The following is a 23,623-nucleotide window of genomic DNA, read 5'->3' on the forward strand; positions in this document are numbered from 1 at the left end:
TCATCATTCAAGGCCGTTTTTTTTACTGATTTATTGTTATAGCGCAAGTCGGTCATTTCTAACTATTGTCACTTGTTCTACGTTTCTGCTTTTGGGGTTCAGGCAATCATGTAATTTGAACGCCTTTATGGCGTTTTAAATCCATTTTGAAGTTTATAAGGTAATTTAGGCCTTACACCATCTGAATTCAATATTTCTCAAAATGGGTCGCCATCGACAACAGTTTGATAACCGCTGCTTTATATATTTGATGCTTACCTGTGTAACAGGAGAATCCACCAACAGTCAGCTTGAGAAGCGAGTCAAAATGATACACGAAATGAGAGTGAAACCATTGCTTCGGCTTTTCTCATCTCACCGAATCCAACAATAATCCATTCGCATTATGCTCGATCGGAATCAAAACAAACCCCACAAAGCAAGCCGAAAACCACCTCACCATACCCAAGCGACGATCATTGCTTCTCCATTGCACTCTTTCGCCGGTTGGCATAGCAGCATCTCCCACTGCGCTCTGGCTCCTCTGGCCCTAGCCGACTGCCAGCCAGTGTTGTTGACTTTTCATGGAGTATGATCCGTAGATACGTAAACTTGTTTCCACTGTATTAATAGTTGCTAAATAAAATGACAAATTTCCAAACCTCATCATTCAAAAAGTTAATACTTTTGAAAATAAGTCAAAATTTAGAGAATCCGTAGAATCCGTCGAATTTTCTGTTCGGTCCGTAGATCTGTAGAAAATCTGAAAAACCGTATATCAACGGATAAATCCGTAGACTTGACCACACTGCTACCAGCAACCAACCAGGCCACACAACCTACACTACATCAACAACGTGTTCGCCAGCGCATGGTTGGCTAATCTCGCGCACCGCGTTATCGGCAGAACCAGTCGTCGTTGAGCTTTTGCGACGAACAAACGTACCGCTGGGAAATCGCGGAGCGAGCTCGGAGTCCTGTTCGTAGATAGTAAATAAATGGAAAATTGTTTATGAGTATTTTTCACGTGGTTCCGAGGAGTTGCTCTGTAACGTATCGCTGCCTTTTCGAAAGCCGCGTTGTGAAGCTGATTAGTGCCAACCGTCGCGTAGTGCGCAGGCGAATTGTTTAATTGCCATTATTTCCTTCCTAAACTGGATCAATGCCTTTTTATGTTTGTACAAATGCATTCTACGACTTTGCGGATAAATGATCCATCAACGGCTGGTCGAGAGAGTGTTCACAGTTTTGCGAAACAAGTGACTCGAGGTACGAAAGATTAAATAAAGAGGAAACCAAAAGTTTCCATGAGTGACGTTTTTGAAAATGCTTAATTAATTGGATTTTCGTATGCAAATAAGTGAAATCGAAACTGATGCGCAGAATGAAACTGTAATGGTTATGTGGAGAAAGGTGTGATTGACCCTGAATGAGATCGCATCCTGAGATTAAAACTTCCAGTTTTTGTCCGTTTCAATTTATCGTGGTATTTAAATAATAATAAAAAAAGTGTTCCAATTTTATCACTCCGATCAATCAGGTTGAAGCACCTAAAAATAACTAGTTCCATCAGTTGAAGAAAGAAAAAAAAAACAGTGCAAAAGGTGTGTCTGTGCAAGTGCTGATCTGCAATTAAATCGGTCCGATTCAACCTGGCGGACGACCAGCCATAAACGGATTGCATAGTAATCATCGGGAACCGAACAACTTTTAATGAAGTGAACAACGAAGAATAGAAGATCGGTGTCCCACTTAGTTCTGTCGTCTGTTTGGGTGATGAATGGGATGCGAAACTAGTTTACGGCTGTACTAGTGGACTATTGAGGAAGCGCGGTGTGCATTCGGAAAATCAATATTATGTCAATGGATTAGCATATGGGAGGGGAAAAAAAAATGTGCGACTATCGTGTAGTGCACCATTGGAAGTAATTGCATAGTAAACATACATAGTGCACCGGAACCTTTTATGTGGTAGCAACGACTAATGGTGTTGATAGTGTGTTAACATTCGTACAAACAACGATTGTGCAGGTTGTCTTCCGAAACCATCGTGTAACCCGGCATATGTTGAATAGCATTTCTGGTACACTACTAGATAAAAAAAATGTGTAATGTAAGCCGTTGCGTGGCGTGCAGCTAATGCAACTCAGTTAAAGTAAGTATTGTTGAAATCGGTCATGTTTTTTTTAGGCATATTATCCATGTGAATACCGATTGGAATCAGCAATTTGATCTGCCTTTTGTTGATCTAGACTGGAATCTTATCTTATGAAGGTTGTTGAAAACAATTTTGATCACATTTGACTGTGGCCACCGATCGAATTTTCTGATTCAAATCTATAATATAAAATTGTCCGTTTGGTTCACTTAAGTAGAACAAACTGTGCAAATGTCGACTGGTATTTGGTTGTACAACTGGTGCTTTCGAGTAAATTTAATGTAAGATGATGTTTTATTAATGAGACTTGGACTGCTTGGAAGAGCGGCACCGGTGGTGTAGTGTAAGGGTGTAGGCCAGTAGGCCTGGGTTCAATCCCAGTCGGCGCCACCGGGATGTTCTGAGACATAACATTTCTGATCACGCCTTCCTTCGGAAGGGAAGTCAAGCCTTTGGTCCCCGGTTAATGAGTTTATGGGCCGATAGGTAGGCTCCAGGTACGGGAGCTGCCTCCCTGGCGTCGGTAGTATTGGTGCTCAGCACGAAAAACAAGATCGACGGAAAAACAAATCAAGTAAAAAAAAAATAGCTTGGATGTGACATTTGGTTAAAACCTTATTCGAGCATTTATTTAAATTCTCAGTGTGAGCGAGCGTTTCTGAAGGTTTTTTTGAAAATCGTGAAACATCTGATTTATTATCATGTTGTGAAAATAAATTGGAGCTCCAAAATGAAATAGAGTTTGGCTTCTTTCATGCAACGTGTTCAACACATAATTTCTATAACGCCTAGCTAGACTATCATCACGAAACGAAAATGAAAAAAAAGCACGCTTAGAACGCAAGGATGGCTGTGGATTTTCTCGAATTTGCTTTGTTCATCGCTTTCAATGAAAGTAACGTCGATTTTCGAGTTGAAATGAATCTTCATTATGGCTTTCAATCCCTTTCACCGATTCACTGTCACCACTCTTTCAATTTGTTATATATGCGCTATGTCCCGTTTTCGTATCTTTTTTTAGATAAATTTGTGGATAAAATATACATTTTCATTATCCGTCATATATGTTATGAATCCTCGGTTCGTGTGTTTCACGAAAGACTATCAAAGTCGAACCCTCTTTCACCACCTCATCGAAGTTTGAAAGAAAGGTCAATAAAGCAAGAGAGAAAAAATTGGTGGGGTTGACGTAGACTACGTTGAAATGTTTAGTGAACTTCTAATGCATTTTTCTTGATATTGATTTAAAATACAGTAGAAGTAACTTATTTCCTCAATTTAATCCATTTCCTCTTCTTGAAATATTAATTTCCTCACCTTTATTAGTTATTTTTCTGTTTGTTTCTGGACTTTCCGTTAGGGATATTTCCGCATATGAAACACTTGTCTTCAATCCTCCGTTATAAAATTTATTCCCCGTGCACACTTCAATGCCCATCCCATCTCCGTTGAACATTTGTTATGTATAACACGTTTAACCAAACGCTTGATCGCAGTGGGATACCTCCGGTGGGAAATTGTTTTTTTTCCTTGATTTGTTTTCCGTCGATCTTGTTTCCCGTGCTGAGCACCAATGCTACCGACGCCAGGAAGGCAGCTCCCACACCTGGACCCTACCTATCGACCCATCAATTCATGAACCGGGGACCAACGGCTTTACTTCCCTTCCGAAGGAAGGCGTGATCAGAGATGTTATGCCTCAGAACATCCCGGCGGCGCCGACTGGGATTGAACCCAGGTCTGCTGAGATGAGAGGTAATCACGCTTACCACTACACCACCGGCGCCGCTGGTAGGAAATTGTTCACAAGCATGTAATGCACATCCCAGCCCAAGTAATATTGTATGTTTTATTGAGGTTTTGAATAAATCTACAAGTCTCAATCATAGTCTACAGTACCCTCATAAAACCCAACTTGTTACTTGGGAGGTAACCAATAAGCCCGCTAATTTGGATTAAAGCTAACATACGACTAATACAGGGCTTTGGTGCATTATTAGTCGGATTATTACTAAGCAGGCTTTTTGGTTACTTGAGATTGCCCCCTCACTTTCTTCCCATCAGCATAATTGAAAATTTGATATTCAGAGTTGTGCTTTCACAAAATTAGAAAGTTTGGTCCATGTTCAATATTTAATCATAATGTGCTGCTTCAAGCAATCAAAAATGTGTCCATCCAAGCGGGATCATCATTCTAAATGTTCATTTGATAGCTTAAGTAGGAATTTATCCGCGTCCTAAGCACATAATGAGGAACTAGAACTTCAAGTATTCAGCAATATATCTCTTAATTTTTTGCCATTCCTGCATTTACACAAAGACGCTCCAACCCATTTTCAGAGTTTTAATTTTTGTTGGACCGAACTAAACACAGCACCACCCAGAAACTCGCTAATCGACTTGGTGCATGAATTTGGTAACAAACAATAATGTAAAGCTCTGCTTAAAGATGTAAATGATTTTTTTCTTGATCCCACTTCAACACAGGGACGGCCCAAAATCATCAAATTCAGTTCGCCAAGCAGAATCTCACGAACACTAGCGTGTATCTGCATCGGATTTTGACAGTTCTTACAGTAATGCATCTGTAATTTGTATGCAACTTCCGAAGTCCCTCCTTTTTTACATATTCTGCAGAAAAAATACATGCGAATTCTCTCCTTTTTTACATATTCTGCACAAAAACTACTTTCTAAGCCCCGCCCCTGGCAGGGTTTCCAGCAGTTTGTAGCAGATTGTGAAAGTTATTTCCTATCGATTGGTGTATTTGGATTTTAATTTCATCTATAAATGACAAAGTTATAATTCTTTTTCAAACTTTATTTTAGAGATTTTTAGCCTTAGGCTAGTTCATCTCTAACACAAAGTTATAAGCGTTCAGAACCTTACAACTTTTCGTGATGGTCGCAATTTTAGATTTTCGATTTACCCCCAGTACCTTACCGTAATACGTAGTCTACGTCAAAACAACTGAAACTTTGTTTGTAGACACCCACTGAGTTGCTAGAATGCTGCGAAGCTGTTCGACTTCAACAGCCCAAAAAAGCTAGCAGCCTCTTCGTCGCATCGATTTTGTCGATTGAAGCTGATACTGTGACGGCCTGCAACCAACTACTCTTTACAACTCGATGTAAACCATACTAAAAGTTAATTTCATTACTACTGTGATAGCGATTTTGTAGGGGATTGTTATTCTATATCTCGATAATTCTATAAATCGATGGTCCCTTCTGTATCGAGTTGTAGAGAGCTCACTGTAATTAAGAGAAATCTTTCACTACAAACAGAGAGGGTCTATTCATCACCCAAACCGTTTTTTACCTGGCATACAATTGCAGGTTGAGTACAATTAGAGGTTATTAAACTTGACCAAGTCGAACAGTGAGAATTACCCTCAGTCACAGAAACATGATCTCAAAATTTGACGATTATTAATTCACTGAATTATTTTTTGATTAAATAAATCGAAAATTATTTAATATTTAATATATTTAAAGGGTGTACCGTCTAAAATGCGCACAAACTCAAATTGCTCTCACTTTTGATCCGTTAGGTAAGAATAATTGAGATTTTGCGTAGACATACTTCAATGTGTATTGTTTACACTCTGTGAGTTGATTTCATCAGGTGCGCAAAAGTTTTCAAAATGGCGACGAAAGAACAGTGCGTGCGCGAAAAAGTTTTGCACGAGTACTTTGAGAATAAGGATCTATCGCATCGTGCCATCGGAAAAAAAGAGTTGCGAATTCCACGGTGTCTGGTATCATAAAAAAGGTTCGAAGAACGTTTGACAGTTCATCGAAGGCGATGATCCGGAAAAAAGCCGTCAGATCAACGAGATTGTGGGGGGTCTTTAAACGGAAACTGAACGCCTCAGTTCGGGTTGTGGCTAAAAAGTTGCATGTCAGCAAGACTTTCGTGCAGAATACCAAAACTCGAGCTAGACTACGTACGTCTAAGGTTCAGAAGTTCCCAAACCGCGACGAAAAACAAAATACGGTCGCAAAAAGCCGTGCCCGGAAGTTGTACGACCACAATGCTGCGTAATGGATGACGAGACATATGTGAAGGCGAACTTCAACCAGATTCCAGGAAACCTATATGTGACTGCCAAAGATAAGTATGAAGATGTCGAATTTCGACAAGAAAATTATTCAATGCCGCTACACGAAGGACTTGCTAGAATGGTATAAGGCGAATGATATCGATTTCGTGCCGAAAGATCTGAACCCCCCAAACACTCCGGAACTGCGCCCAATAGAAAAATACTGGGCCATTATGAGGGAGCACCTTCAAAATGAACCTAAAGTGGTGAATAATGTAGAAGAAATGAAGAAAGCATGGGTTAATATGCAAAAATCTGTCGATTTTGAGGTCGTGCAGAACCTAATGGCTGGGGTTAAGGTCAAGGTTCGCGGATTTGGATATTAAGGCGAGATAAATTAAATGAATGATGCCAAAACCGCAGACAAACAGTTGTAACACTTTGAAAACATAGTATCTCAAAACATAGGACCTCAGTAACGACATCATTCTGGCTTCTCGCGGAAAACAAGATTGCTCGCTAACTCGCAAACAATATTGCATAAAAGTTCTATAGAATGTATAGAAACGTCAAAGCGATCCGATGCCAGCGCTGCGGCGAGTAATTCGTGGAACTGATAATATTCAAATCAACCGTTATATGCGTGAACGAAGATACACAATGAAGTGTTACGTCTGTTTTTCTGTGCCAAAACTAACTTTAATTGTTTATGAAGAGCTTTGAGTGTATTGGTTTATTTCCTTTAAATTCCGTTATAATTGCTTATCTTTGGTTTGCATCCTGTTAACCATGTGGTGAAAAGCGGCCATTTTGTGTTGATGGGAATTGTTTGAAGTGCTTGGTATTACTCTCTTTGTATTTGTTGGTTTCCTATAGATTTCGAAATTGAACGAAAACGTTTCTCTGATGATGAGAAGATCTAAGAAGGGGAGAGTTTGGCGTCTCTCTCTCTCTTCTTCGTGAGTAAATTTGATGTCCTTGTGAACGTTGCTTATGTTGAACGTTGTTTTATGTTGCAAAGTTTTAGATAAATCTTTCCTTTTGACAATGCTAAAAATGTCATCCACGTAACTATACCAACATTTGGGCAACAAATTCATATCATCCAGAGTATTTTCTAGGTAAGCCATCAATAAAAATGGAAAAAGCGGATTGCGGATTAGTTTGTTTATAAAAATTTCCTCTGAAAATGAAATAATTTTCCTCCATACAAAGACGAGTAAGCTTGAGATATGACCGAACTTTGTTTTTCCAAGTAGAATCCTCACGTTGCTTCAGACGCCAGTCCTCTTAAAGCTTGATGACTTCCTTTACTGGTACACTCGGAGAAAGTGCTGTGACATCAAATGAAACCATGACTTCATCTTCCCGAATCTCTCCTGATGCCTTAAGTTGATTTGCGAATTCCTGTGTGCTGTTAACTGAGCGATTGGTAAAGGGTTTAGGTATATTTTGAAATCTCTTTACTAGCCATTTGGCAAGCTTATGAGTGGGGGATCCTTCAGCCGAGATAATCTCCCTCATTTTGTTTCCTGGTTTGTAATCCTTTGGTAAACCTTTGATCCTAGGTAGAATAGGGTTTGAAACTTTCAATTGATTCGTAGTGTGGCCAATAAACGCCTTGCACTTTTTCAACGTTTTATGTTTAACCATAGATGTAAATCGCTGGGAGGGAGTCAATCCTCAACTGTTGTATGGGCCATTCGAATTTTTTTCCGTCATCCGATCGTCATAGTCTTCTTTGCCCAAAATCACTACTGCATCACGTTTGTCCGCTTTTGTATAGAACACCGGCTTTGTTTTTAGTTCTTTGAGAATTCGAATTTCCTCTTTTTCGGTTTTACTAAGTGAATGTCCCTTCCCGTTTTGTATTGTCTCTGAAATAATATTCCTGGCAGTCTCGTGTAATTTAATAGCAAGCGTGTGAGTGATTGCAGTCTCCATGTCAACGATGGCCTCTTCCACGTCAGGTTTTGATGGGATCGCATATCCTAATCCCTTGTTGAGAAGCGTCAATTCAAGACCAGCAATTGAAATGGCCTCAACTCCATTTTGTAAACAAACCTTGTAAGGCCATTTACTCGCAAACCGAAGTCCGCCAAGGGAAACCAACATAATGAACAGGTAGGGAAAATTCTCCTCTACCCGATTGTGGTTTAGGTTTGCGAATGTAGGTTTCGATTCGCGAGAAAATGGCCTTACAAGGTTTGTTTACAAAATGGAGTTGAGGCCATTTCAATTGTTGGTCTTGAATTGTTCTTCTGAGACCTGCTGCGTCGAGCAATTTACCACAAAACCTTCGACGGATTGAACCACAGCTGTGTTAACTGAACTGTGTGATTTCTGGTCTCTCTGCTGTGTTGTGCAATTCAAATAGTATTGTAGTGACCTCAGTTTGTTGTTATGTAACTTTCTTTTCCTTTATCCTCGCAGTCCTCCAATACTTTTACTTTAATCAAAAACAGTGGAAATTCAATTGTTAAATCTTTGGCCAATTTCAAATGCAGGGAATAACAAACATTCCAACGACTTTGTTTCCAACTTTGGGTAGAGACTCTGAATGCTCACTTTTATAAATTCTCACTCCATCTTACGAACTAGTTTTGATCTCTATTGAGTAATGTTGATGGATTATGTTTAAATATTTCTTAACTTTCTGCTTAACTTGCTTGTTTCCAAAGCGAAGATACACTTCGCAGGATATTAATGTTATCCTTTGTCAAATTGTGCCCCTTTGTAAAGATATGTTCTGCAACCTTAGATTTAAATTCATAATAAAGTCCTTTATCCATTTCTTTGTTAGCCTTTATTAGCTCTGCGATGTGTTCCTTAAACCTTGTTTCCAAAATCCTTTTCGTCTGACCAATGTAAATTTTATTGCAATCTGGACAAGAGATTTTTGAAATTTTTTGGTTTGAATTATTTGCGTTTTCATCACTTGTAGGCAAATGTTTTGTAAAATGTAACTTAAATAAAATAGCAAAAAAAAAAAACACTTCTAGGAACAGTAAAAAGAAGGAAGTGGAAAAATACCAACTGGACCTAAACAGAACGTAAGCAGTTTGGAAATTTTTATATCCTGGCCAGCACACAAATGACCCTGAAAATTCAACTTACAGTAATCAGAAATGTAAAGACTGTTATGCATTCGAACACATTTTTTAACCTCCATGATTAGTGCAAACACTGCAATTTTGTAGCGTTCTTCAGAATTTATGGATGGCTATCAACACATGTATAGATCAGTATTTTTTTTTATTATACACGCTCTTTCAAACCAACCCAAAACGGTCAGAAGTGAAACTACTCAAAAATGGGTAAACTAAGTTGGGAGTGACATATTGACAAAAGAACAATAGGGTAGGTCAAGTTTATGTAGCGGATCACAACCCCTGGCTCCCCACAGCTCCTTCGTTTCATATTGAGGTCCTTAGCAACTGTGCCAAATTTGAACGAGTTCGGTTTAGATCTGGACTTGCGGGAGATATTTAAAGTTTGTATGCGAAAATGTATGGGAAACAGAATATGATCATTAATTTGCTTGTAAAAATTTCAAAAATCACTAAATGTTTATCTAACCTGATTATTGATTAAAAAACTATACAGAACAATTTTGTCGAAGATCGGAAATCGATTCGAATTCTGTGAAAAAAGTTATTATTTTTATATTGTTGGCTTAGTGTTCCGCGCATACCTACAAGCTTATATGCACGGTAGTAGGTATGCGCAGAACACATGGCCGCAAATAAAAAAATGATAACTTTTTACACCGAAGTCGAATCACGTCGGTCTTGGACGATGTTGTTCTGTATAGATTACTCAATCTAAGTCCCAGGTTTGGTAAAAAATGAGTAATTTTTCAAATTTTTGACAAGCAATTGATCAGTTTTGGTCCGTTTCCCATACAGATTTCTCTCTCGCAAATCCAGATCTTATCCAAATTCCAGTTTTAGGGGACCTCAATACAAAACGAAAGAGCTATGTGAAGCAAGGGGTTGATAAGCTGCCCAACCTTAATGGACAACATCGGCCTGAATCCGATCGATTTTGTCCATTTGTCAACTTGTAATCCCAGTTAGTAAAATAACCCATTTTTGAGCATGACTTTTGAGCAATTTGGGTGAATCTTACTCAAGTTTATGCACACAGAAAAAAAAATCTGAATTTTATTGGTGATGTAAACAACCATTCATGCAAACATTCATGCCTGTAGACTTCCTTTTCACGTAAACCAGCAACTTGTAAGAAATGTTGCTTACAAAGATGGACGGTGGCAAACAATATATAGAATATCTCATGACATGTCTCATAAATTTACACGATCTATAATGTAATCTTGCATGATATATGACACTCCATATATGTGCATCATAGTAACATAAATTTACACTACTGTTCGAACTGTGAGTTGTGAAATAGACAGTGTTGATTTATTTGATCAATCTAAGGTGGTCTTGTTCACTGCAACGTAGTTTTATTTTGCTTTCGAATTAATGGAATAAGAATGGATTACTATGGATGTGAGCTATGGTAGCTTTAAATGTTCCGTAAGATGTAACAAGATTGACGCACAGTTCAAAAAAGTACTGTAAATTTCTGTTACTATGTTGCACATAAGCGTCATATATCATGCAAATTTACTTTATAGATCAAGTTAAGAAATGAGACATTTCATGTAATATTCCAAATATTATATGCAACCATTCATCTTTGTTAGCAACATTTCTTGCATCTTTCTAGTTTAAGTGAAAAGGATATTTATATGCATGAATGTTCGCATGCATGGATATTTACATCACCAGTAAATTCAGATTTTTTTCTGTGTGGCTATTATTTCCTAAAACTAGAATCATCAATTAGTTTAAAAAGACAAAAATCTGAAAACTTAACTCTTTTACCTTTTATAGGTATGTGAAAGTGGAAATAATTACCAGATTCGCCAGACTCAATCGCAGGTAGAACTTGTTCAGACCTCGGTAGATGTAAAGTGAAATTTCAGAAAGTTTTAGCATAAAACACCATAAAGTGCACCTGAATCACCATGGGCGGAAGATTTTTTATGATTTTCCGGTGTATACCATTTCGCCTGTTTTAATATAAATTATTCGAAAAAGCAAGATTCAATTGACATGTAATAAAGCTGGGGATAGTTTCAAAGAGAGCGCCAACTTGTTATACGAACAAAGCGATAATTACAATTTCAATTGTCCAGTTTGCGTCGTAAAAGGAAAATTTATAGTGTTGTGGCCGTTAAAACCACCTATCATCCTATTATTAGGGTTCATAACAGCGAGACGACAGCCAGACGGTGTGCAAAGTGCTGCAACAGCTGCCGTGATGACGAAGGCAGAGAAAGTCCAAGTTGTCGAATGGTATTCATCGGTCACTTTTAGAGGTTGCAAGGTAACTGCTCGAGATTGATGAGCATGGTTTGAACTTTGGTGCTCAAGAGGCTTTGTTTATGGGTTACTGCTTTCGTCGGCCAAAATGGGGAAACGTGATTTGATGCAGGGAACCGAGTGGCATTGTAACTACATTATGGATTTGTGGGAAGATTAACTTTGTTTGAAACATTTCGTCGGGGTGTTAAGTGCGAATTGATGGCTTTTAGCGTTTCTGGTGGGCACCGTCTATAATTTGTGAGTGGTGACTTGTAATTAGGCGTTGGTTTTAGGCGGTAGGGAAAACCTATTGAACGTTTTTTTAGTTAGAGTGAAATTGGATCGAAGCTGTTATTTGCATTCATGCTGCCGATTATTTTGTGAATAGAATTAAACAAATTTCTATTTGGGGAGCCCATAGAAATCAGCAACGTTCAGTTTTCAATAACAACAAACAAATGCACATCGTTCAGTGATATGTGGAAAATTTCGCCGTCAGCTTACTTTTACTTTTCATACCACAAGCCTTCATCGATATCGCCGGAGGCTGCTAATTGCTCAATAACAAAGCAATTTCAGCTAATTTGCCTCAATCATCAAATTCTTCTATCAAGTCGTCTCTGGCACACGCGGTTATTAATTCTTCGTTGAATTTCTGGAACGTATCAAAGATCCCGATGCCTTTTGAGCGTGCCTCCTTTGGGGTAATTGTTTTTTTTTCTCTTGGTATGAGTTAGTAAGTAGAAAGTGGTTTCTTCCCTACCTGAGCTATCTTCAAGTGAGATTGCTTTCAATGGCTGATGATATTTGTGCTAGCTAATGGGTAGGTGCCGGTTTTCGTACTTCTCTTTCGCCATTCCTGGGCTGGATGCTGTATTAGATCGATTTCCCTACTCATCATCATGCATTTTACCCGACACGTGTTTAGCCTTTCGCTAAGACTAGATAAAGTGATTTTCCACGTAATGCAACATACCTTTTGGTGGTCAACGCGAAACACTGCAAAGCAAGGCTGCGGTTGGATTTCTTCTGATGAACATAATTTCTCCAGGGTGTTGTTGATGGTTTGTCTGGTTGATTTATTTTCTACGATTAATTGCGTGTTTGTTCTACTTTACGGTTGTGGGAGGCAGCTAAGTTGTGCTCTGAAGTACGGTTAAGGTACATTGTTGTTGGGTGTACCGAAGACTATAGCGAGATGGTGGATAAAGTCACCGTAATAGACAAATATGGATGGCCATAAAAAATGAACTCATTGGTCTAGAATGTGAGTTGAGTGATAGCTAAGGAACGTAGATATTTAAAGCTTTAATTAACGCTCCTGTTATCTCGGTTGAATAGTTTTCGCAATCAGGCCATGGTTTATTTATTTAACCCAAATGTATTACTTTGATTATTTTAATTTGTAAATTTAGGTCATTCCATCTCATGTGACCGCGACAGTTGGATAGACTTTTTTCGATTTAAACCAAAATTGGGGAGATTAGACAAAATTCAAACATCCATCATTTTCTTTCACAAAGCAACCGTTGATTTTTGCAGTCAACTTTTGTTTTGGTTCATTTGCGGATTGATGTTCATTGTCGTATTTATATTGTATCTAGCTCTGACCATTCCGCTTAAATACGCATGGCTTAAGCGCCACAACACAAGGGATACCACACGTACAATTTTAATTTGCCCGAATGAGACTCTTATAAGGGCGAGTCCATTAATTCCTAGAAAGAATTAACGGATCGTTCCAGACAGCTTCCAACTAAACGACCAAACGGAAATTCCCTATTATCCCCATGAATTCACACTCAAGAAAGTCACTGAGAGAAACGGTAGAGCTCACGCACACCCTAAAACTCTACGCGAGAGAATTTCTCATCATTGGCCAGTCCCGTAACTTGCCGCTAGATCTCTCCCTAATCTGGTAGTGGAATGTACTTCCCAACATTCAAACTCGTTGTCGGGTTCGATGACCGCGTAGAAGGCGTAGGTAACCCCTTTGATGACGGTGGCAAGCCGGCGTGTGGATCCTGTCCACGTGAAAGTCCCTCGAGCCTCCTCGGACCGATGTGCTTACGGATCGGTCCGCTTCTGGCCGGTTGACAATTGCCGGGAAATTCCGTCCGATGGGGAGAAGAATCGCGTTTGGGTGCGCAATTGGTTGCTGCGGAATGAAGGTACAACACTACAACAGAAAGATGAACATTAGCACGAGCGCGGACAAAACAGCACGTTTCGAGCACACCAAATTACCTTTTTTCTTAGCAACTATCTCCTACCCCACACAACTAATTCACGCACACTTTAGTTTCTAACTAAACTATAGAACGAACAGAAAAAAACTTTATTGAAATTAAATATTCGGCATAACTTTAAAATAACATACTTTTCGCTATATTAACGGACACGAATAAACGCGCACACTTCTGGTTTGGTGGAAAGTCACGGACCAAATGATCGAGCCTGTGAATTCTCATATTAAGGAAATGTAAGACTCGGACGGACCGTAAGTCCTTTTCCCGAAACCCATCGTATACTTCCGTGAGTCTAAGGACACGAAAGATAACTTGGCCGATAGGCCTTATTAAAAAAAATCTGTATTTACACCAAAAATTGTGATTTTTTTAAAGAATTCCATTCGATTACCTTGAGCTATGGCTTAAAATGGATAATGTGATTCGAATCAAGTCGATTGGTTGTATCGTTATCTATAAATCGTTAAAACGTTACCGTGTGAATTGCGACTCAGCGGCGCTAACCGTTTTAAAAAAGCTATTCTTATTCTTGATATTTTAATAAGATAATTTGCTTGCCCCGTAACGTGGGTAGATCACCTTTTCGTGGTACGTTACGGGATGTAAGATCTACCACCGATTCCTAGTCCCGACTACTTCAAACTAGGGGAACAGGATTTTTCAGTAATCCAAGGAACACATCTTAGTCCTTGTTACTTTTTATGCCTTGTTGATAGTGACAAGACTCGGCTTTGTCTACCGAGGATGATCTTGAAACAAGGCAAACAAATGAGTTAGTTGTCTTCATCTATGTGATTCCTAATCTTCTCTTCGTTGTTCCCTAGTTTGAAGTGGTTAAGGCTAGGGTTCTGATGCATGGTCATTATCGGTGTCATACCTTAATTTTGTTGCTAAGGAATCCAATTTTGACTGACAAAGGGGCGCGCCTTTGGAGGGTGTTCCAACACTCCGAAGGGTATAGAAAGCGGGACCTTTCAATTAGACTAGGATCCTTGCGATAAATGCAAGAGTGGCAACTGTAAAAAAATCGAATGCTTCATCATTTCTCAATAGTGATGGAGTAATACGACATGCACTATACTAAGGACACGGGATATACTACAATAGATCAATTTACTGGTCGCAGTAGTGTTAGGTCCCGAACAGAGGAAAAAAAAAAAAGATAATTTGCTTAGTATTTCATTGAGTAGCTTAAAATAGTATTTTTGAAACGTTTTCACTAACAAAAAATGGATTCCACCACTCTAAAGTACACTTTTGTGGAAATGTTAAAAATAAGAATCTTTAAACTGTTCATAAGAAACTTATCAGAATCAGCATTTGTTATGGTGCTGTGTTCAGCAAAACTGCTTATCTTACTTATTTTGGGTCGCGGAATCCGAATCAGAAACCAGATTTCTTTAAAATTAGCGATATCGTATTATAACAAAGATTGAATGTTAAAATCTGATGTTTATTGTCTGCATTTAAGCGTATTTTAATGTATTTTACAAAATAATATGTAATTTTTTCGTAAGCCACAACTAATAAAGTCTGGAACGCGCAAAATTTGGTCAACTTCAAATTGGTGCATTTCTGTGAAAAATGCATAAAAAATCTGAAATGCTGCATTTGGAAGTTGAGTGTTTATACAATGGTTGCTATGATGAGTTTTCACCGTTTGTTCTCCAGTTTTCAAAATGACGTCCAAGCAAGAGGAGCAGCGTGTCAAAATTTTGCTCGCGCAGCAAGAGAATCCAAAGTTCTCACACGCCAAGTTGGCAAAATTGCTGAATGTGGCCAAATCAACCGTGACAAACATTTTAAAAGTGTTCGGGGAGCGTTTGTCGACCGCCAGGAAGCCTGGAAGCGGCGACAATCATAATCCGGACGTGGCAGCGACGACGAAGAAGGTGGCTCCTAACGCGGTGGCTCCTATAAGTGGAATCCTAACCTCTCCATCCGGGACGTCGCTGGCAAGCTCAATGTCTCCCATACTACTGTGCAGCGGGCCAAGAAACGAGCCGGGTTGTCGACGTTTAAGAAGGTGAAGGTGGAGAACCGAGATTACAAACAAAACACGTCGGCAAAGCAGCGGTCCGGAAAGCTGTATACGAATCTACTCACAAAGTTCGACTATGTCGTCATGGACGACGAAGCTTATGTGAAGGCGGATTTCAAACAGCTTCCGGGACAGTAGTTTTATACCATATCAGGAAAAGGGAAGGTGGCTGAAAATTTCAAAACCAAATGCACGTGTGGTCTAAAAAGCGGTATTTTCGTCACTACGGGAACCATCTATCAAGATATCTACGTCCAGGAGAGCCTGGAAAAGCGGCTGCTACCATTCTAAAGCAACATAATAGACCTGTGCTGTTCTGGTCGGACTTGGCGAGCTGCCACTATGGGAAAAAGGCAATCGAGGGGTACGATGCGAACAACGTGGTTGTGGTACCCACAGACCGCAACCCTCCCAACAGACTAGAACTCCGCCCTATCGAACGGTATTGGGCCTTGGTAAAACGGAATCTAAAAAAAAAAAAAACTAATAAATCCATGGAAAACGAGCAACAGCTTAAATTTAACTGGCGTTCGGCGGCGAATAAGGATTTAATAGAAAGGGTTAAGCGGAAGACAGCGACCATAAATCAAGTATAAATACTAAATTCTCAATATTGCATTCCATAAAAACTGCATGCTAAATATCACCCCGGAATTGAAAATTTGCATTTTCAATCTAATTCTAATTCCAAAAAATATACCAAACATTCGATTTAAAAACTAAATTCATACATTAGAAAAGCATTCGCTAGTATATGTTTGAAAGGTTCTATCGACTACAACTGGAGATGAAACACTTCTCAGAAGTCCATGAAAGATACATGGCTGGATTGAAGAATCTCTCTAAAAATCTCAAGTTTTTTTTGGTGACATGATTATAAAGTTAAAGTTGTTTATTTATGTACTCTTCTGTTAGTGACAATTACTATTTGATGTTGTTGCTGGGACCAAAATAGGCACTTAAGCTGAATGTGATCTCTCTCTCTCACATAGTAATGTTTGTCCATCTGAAATTGTAATTGTATGTTTGTATGTAGAAAGCACCATCTTAGCTTAAGGATTGCCTTGCATGCGGCTCCACGTAACAGAAGATCAATTTTTGTTACGTTATAGTACTGAATTGAACTAGACCTGTGCACCAGTCATTTCATCGGTGGCGGCGGCGGCGGCGTAGAAGCTGTTTTAGGCTCGGCAATGGCGGCGTCGCGGCCTGGCGCCGTTTACTTTGGTCGGCGCCGGTGGCGGCGTTTTCACTTGAATTCAAGTAAGGTAACACAAATGAAACAAATAATATTCTGTTGATGTTTGAGACATGTTATAGACAACGCCATTTGAAATTTGCTGTACGACACACCATCGTACATATTTTCTATGGTTTTTTGATCAATGCTCGATCTTTGTGAATATATTGAACAAACAATATGACCAACCTTGATCTTAGATTTGAATTTCTTTGTAATTTTATATTTTTTACAAATTCTGCACAAACGATACTTTCTGTTCCACCCCATTCATAAAAATCGATTAGGAAATTCTTTGAGGGATGAGCTATTTTGTGCGCAGAATGTGTAAAAAAGGAGAGACTTCGAATATTAATCTAAATGCATGTATAAAGGTACCAGACATGTTTTGCACTGTACTGTTCTCTGTGCTTAACCCTTAACCGGGACATTATTTTGTACAGATGTTCGTGTTTTCAATAATCGTTTAATAAATCACAAAATTCATAGGTGATATATAAAGTATTATAAAAAATCTATGAGGACCATTCGAAAGCTACTAGATATCTATATAACAGCAATCGTAGATGTCAGATAAACTCAGGAATACTTCATGATTGAAGAGATAAATCCCGAGCCGGATGTCGTTGGATATAGCACTTTTTGGTCTTTTCCTAGAGCTCATCTTCCACCAGAATGTAGTAAATCTTTCGGGTGTCTTCCGTGCTAAACCTGAAGAGTGAAGCAAGTTGGTATCAGCCGTACTAGCCAAATAATTCACATTCAATATGTGTTTCTCAACAATCCTGGGTACCTCGCTTTCCTTGATGGTATTTTGAAAAACTTGCCGAGCTACTTTGGAGATATTCTGCAGTTCTTTCGTCTAAACCAGGTCCAGATGCTTGCCGGATAAGTGGGTGAAGATGGAAAGGATTATATTGAACATATCTTTTGTACCTGTACGATAACGACTGATCCTATGGGAGCTGGGCCACGTAACTTTTGAGCTCTGTAAAACAATTTTGAAGTTCTTCTGCGCCACATCAGGGGAAATTTTTTATCTGTCGATTTTAGTGTTCAGTTCCTCTTCGGGTTTAATATACCGTAAACCCTTCGATATCTTATTCTCTGTGCACTCATACTCAAATGTATTTTTCTCGTTTCTTGTTTTGACATCTTACGTCAAAAACTACGTCTATCTTCTGCATATTTTACAGCATCGAAAAAGTAGATGCAGCGAACGGTAGGATGTCTTATCTGAAGAAACTACACTGATCGAAAAAGTAGATTCATCTCATCTGCCATACACAAGCCATTATAGTTGTGTCGCCCCCTCGGTTATATGCAAAGTGCGAAAAAAGAATGAAAGAAATACGAAAGGGATTCGTTTCAAGAAGCGATTGTTTCATCGCATTCCTCAACTAAAGCAATGTTAGTATTTACAAAGCTGTATTGCGAGTATATGGCTACTTGGGTACTTATATGGCCTTCAGGATGGTTCATCGGTTGCGAAGTGAAGTATTTCTGAAAGTGATGCGTTATATTTCTCAATGTTTTGATTTTATCCTAACGTTACCTCAATGTTATATCACAGACAAACAGACACAACACATTGGACATTTCTCATTGTAAACACTACCGCTATGTGTCGTATACACTATGAACATCAAACGCGCCACAAGTGGCGGTACTACAAACTAAGAAACATTTAATTTTACCGTTAAAACCGATTTCGATTAACATTTTGAGGGTTTTATGTCTGCATGTCTGTGATCATAGCTTAACTATCGCAACTTCGGGTAATCTGCATTCTGGTAAACTTGTATTTCAATTATTTCGACAGTGAGCATGCATAAGGGTGCAAACGCGGTGATCGATTCTCTTCGTCGATTTTTTCTTTTTCTCGCTAAAATTAACGTTTCTCGGTGCATTTACTGTTGTTTTTGATAGTCAATACAACCTGTTACAACTCTGCATTGAACAATTTCTAGAAAATTGTTTCGCCTAGCTGTAGTAATGTAAAGAGAAAATCGATGAAGAGAATCGATCATCGCGAATACGTCCTTATGCAAGCTCACTGTCGATTTGTAGAAACCCTTAAATATTCCTATCATTCTGATATTTTCTTAAGCGGTTGGTGGTCCGTCATAGAGTATACAGCTGTGTTCGATAAAATAGCAGTGCATGCCGATTTTCATACAAAATGGTAAACTTTGACATGATGTAACTTTGTTAACTTATGATCAATTGAGCTGAAACGTTCGCTAACTACAAATATGTTCAATTTTACGATTTCAAAATATTAAATTTTTGGATGCACCTGCCGGAAAGTGAGACACCAGGTAAAATTGTTCAAAATAATAGCAAATTTTTAATTTGAAAATTTACGTGCTGCAAATATTTTAAACATTTTTAACTATAATGTACATTTGTTAATTGGGTGGGATTGTTAGAATTTTGAGAAATGTAAAATTTAAAATCTCAAAATTAAGCTGAAATGAAAATTATTAATACTGCTATTATTTTGAACAATTTTACCTGGTGTCTCACTTTCCGGCAGGTACTTCCAAAAATTCAATATTTTGTAATCGTAAAATTGATCATATTTCTAGTTCTTTGGTGAACGTTTCAGCTCAATTGGTCATAAGTTAACATAGTTACAACTTGTCAAATTTGACCATTTTGTATGAAAATCGACATGCGCTGCTATTTTATCGAACACAGCTGTATATATATTTGTACCTGCTGCACAATACACAAGGCAGGAATGTGCTGTCAAATGGGTCTTCATTATCGATTTTGGATAATGGATATCATTCATGAACGATTTTGGTTCCAAACAACAACTTACTTACTTACGGTGTGTTGTTGTTTGGAACCAATTTTATGTGAGAGAGCCGACAATTACTCGTATTTAACTGCCACATCTCTCCTTTGAATCAAAAAGCGGCAGTTTGCAAAAATTTCAATAGGAACATTACATATAGGCAGATGAAAAAAATTTATAAGCAAGACAGGTAAACATTGTTTAACAAATATTTATGATAATAAGAATAAGCAAACGGTAAATTTACTGAATGTCATCCTTGAAAGCAGGGATTTTCTAATGACAAACAATCACTGCCAATAGGCACGGTTTATTAATTTCAACCATGGTTCGCCCAAGCATAAATTTATCTTCCATCACCACGATTAGGCAAACCTTGTAGTCATCATAACTTCCGTGCCCATTTCCCCACAAAGCAATTAGCATAATCAATTGATGCTGCAAAACATGTCTTCATTAGCAAGAAATCGTTGAGCAGAGAGCAAAGCCTACTTTTTCGTCACTCATAACTGGTATCCTCTGGCATCGAATGGAGATTGTCCAGGTCCCCATGTGCCCCAGTCGGGGCGTGCATCAGTGTGGCTCCCTGGGCAGTCAGCGACAGAACAGAAGCATCTCACGAAAGAGAAAGGTTCGTCGCTTGTAATCGGACCGCATTCACTCGTGTCCGCTATCGAAGTCACTTATTCATGTTGAACTCAATCTGCTCTTAATGTCCATGATGAAGAACCCGCAGCCCAGCAGCTGCTCAGGTAGAGCGGTTGTACAGTAAACAGCGAGCGAGTAATGCAGAAGCACAATCAAAAAGAAGTTTGACTCTTTTATGTCTGAAATAATTTTTGCTGACAGATCGTAATTTTTCCTGTCAGCCTCGCCTCAAGCGCCGTTGTTTTGAACTGGGAAAGACATATCCGTGATGGAAACGGCAAACTAAAAACAAACAGTCACAAAAACGCTTGCGTTCGACTTTTGATGGTAGCCGTGGTGTGAGAGATGAACTGAAATGTGATTTGTATAACAATCATATACTGCTATGAGGTATTTGTGCCACTAGTTAGTTTGGAAGATATGTGAAATTAATATATCAAATGATTGGTAAACGGAAATGTTTTCAAATCAAAGCCTAATATAAAGTATGAGCATCGTCTACAGTTTTCGTTTATGATCTACATTGGATTAATGATCTTCTTTGTTTAACGATATTGTCACTCTTTACACGGTGCATCTGGTTGAGTCGTAAGCGTGACGGCTTTTTCATCCCAGTGGGCCTCTCTTTGCTCAGTCGGTATGAACTCTCATAAAGTTATATAGTTCGTCTTCATCATATTTAAGAGATCGAGCATTCCAATTCAACATATTTAATGATTTAAAATTCATTACTGAATGTTTAAGCCTTGTTAATAGCGATAAGTCCTTGAGTTGCCTGAAACGAGGATGATCTTGAAACAAGTAAAAAATGAGTTAGTTAGTCTTCATCTATGTGATTCCTAATCTTCTATTCGTTGTTCCCTAGTATGACGTGGTTAACACTAGAGTTCTGATGCATGGCCATTATCGGTGTCATTGCTTAATTTTGTTGTTAAGAAATCCAATTTTGACTGACAAAGGGGCGCGCCTTTGGAGAGTGTTTCAACACTCCGAAGGGTATAAATAGCGGGAATGACAACTGCATCAAAACCGAATACTTCATAATTTCTCAATAGTGATGGAGTAATACGACATGCACTAAACTAAGGACACGGTGGTTTTATGTGGTTTTATGTCCCGATCAGAGGAACAAAAATGGAGGCACATAGGTATACATATACTTATTCAAATCTGCATCATTAGCTATACTTATGACACTTACGAAGCATACATCCGCTGTAATGGGTGTTATCAACACATTCGCTTATTTTCATCTTTCAGGAAAATCAATAATAGCTACAAGTAAAAGCCGCTATTATTACAATCAATCGGAAGGAGGGCCACTTCTCGACGGTTCACACAAAAGTGTGTCACCCGGCCACCAACCGTAGCCACTAATCACCAACCGTCGGATATTGGCGTGGTGTGGTTGAAAAATAGGAAAACTCAATCGATAGCATACGCAGAAAGTGCATCATTTAGCCGGGAGCAGCAGCATTCCCAGTTTGAAACGCTCACTTTCTCATTCCTGGAACCAGTTTGCGACGGACGATTGGTTTCTACCAACCAAGTTCATCGTATCGTCCAACCGGTGGTGTGTGATGTGCGTTTTCCTTGTAGCCGCAAGCCGCAACAGAATGTTGCGATTTTTTACTCATGGTGTCTGAGCCAGCAGGTTTATAGGTTATTGTGGCAAAGTAAGAACGTGTTTTTAACGTGTTGCCCTTTTCTTGGATGAAAGTAGACTAATATGCTCATGTATCACCACTCCTGTCGGTGTGAGATGGGTATTATAGATCTCGACAGGTTTAGTTTGTAGTTTGTTCGTTCCAAATATCAAACGTGTATCAGCAAAAGTATCTTTAATGAAGTTTACTTTTTCTGTAAAAAGATCGGGTTGATAGTGAAAAATTGTCTTCTTCACAAATCACAAATTAGTCAAGCTTTATTCACTTTCCACCGCTCACCACAGGTGTTGATTGGCGTCTATCGCTGTAATACATTCCACTTTCAACACATTTGCAAAGCCATCGCTCAATTTCTTCCATATGACTACCCGCTGTTTGGCTACCACCCATCGCAAATCAAGGCAAATTTGTCTATCTCCGTGTGTATTGCTACATATAAGCAATACAATTAATCATCTCTCACCAACTCATCGAAAACTTTCGACCAATTCTTCTGTCAACAGCAACTATTGTGCTCTCTCTTGGTCTTGACAGTCTGGTGGAGTCTGCGGTGGAATCTTTGGCACTAGGTCGGTTACTTTTATTTTCATTGTAGGGTCGTGTGGTTTCATGCTTTTCCCTCCGCTTTTTGTGCGCTCATCAAAAGCCGCTTCCGTACCAAGCACCCACTCTCACACGCTCGGTGACCATCTGCAAGGGGTGCTATTGACGATGCGAGGATGGGAGGCCTGCAATTTTTTTTCCTACATCCACCGTTCAAGTTCATTTCTTATTCTCCACCTTTAGTTATTTCGGACGGTGGTCTCATTTTTAAGCTTTGTAATTCAATTAAGTCCACCAACGAACACCAACCACACACCGTTGAGATGGTTGGTGCGAGCAAATTTAGCGCCAAGAGAGAGATAAAATCAGTCGAAAACAGTACCAATTTGGAACAGTAGTGGGATCTAGGTTGATTGAGGCTTGTGGGTTTACCATCCTGGAGACAGGTCAGTCCCGATTGTTTAATTGTGGTATTATGGACTTATGGATTTTTTTTTATCTTGATGATCATGTTATGGCAATAAATTAAAGACGTGCAAGGATTCATGCAATTACGAATTAATTTATTTTCGAAGACTGTTTCCCAATGTATGAAACAGCTTCCTTTATTCATAATTATACGACAGATATACTGACAGGAAAGGGCGTGGGGTTTCCTCTTTTCGAAGGGTGTGGCTCATACAACCCGAGCGTCTGTTCTCCATGTTAGGGGTAACTCAAAACATCACCTGTTCCCCATGTTAGGAACGGTTGATCATCGTTCTCGTACCAGTGTGGGACTCTAATCAGTCGATGGTTCTGGACCATCCGTAAAAAACAGTATTTGAAGCTAACAATGGAATGACGGATCGGCACAATCGGCATAG

At 39.0% G+C, this 23,623-nt stretch overlaps 1 protein-coding gene across 1 annotated transcript in view; it reads left to right on the plus strand.

The window, feature by feature from the left end:
* Window positions 1–822: 822 nt before the first annotated feature.
* The window catches only part of mwh (multiple wing hairs), a 357,850-nt gene continuing 335,049 nt past the window's right edge, over window positions 823–23,623 (plus strand). Inside the window, exon 1 of the mRNA XM_065229917.1 lies at window positions 823–2,134. The gene's annotated coding sequence lies outside the window, so the exon portion shown is untranslated. The remainder of the gene's footprint in view (window positions 2,135–23,623) is intronic.

Source organism: Ochlerotatus camptorhynchus, unplaced genomic scaffold (assembly GCF_037179485.1).
Source record: "Ochlerotatus camptorhynchus isolate MF236.1 unplaced genomic scaffold, CSIRO-AGI_Acam_v1.1 ptg000324l, whole genome shotgun sequence".
Classification (NCBI taxonomy): Eukaryota; Metazoa; Arthropoda; class Insecta; order Diptera; family Culicidae; genus Ochlerotatus; species Ochlerotatus camptorhynchus.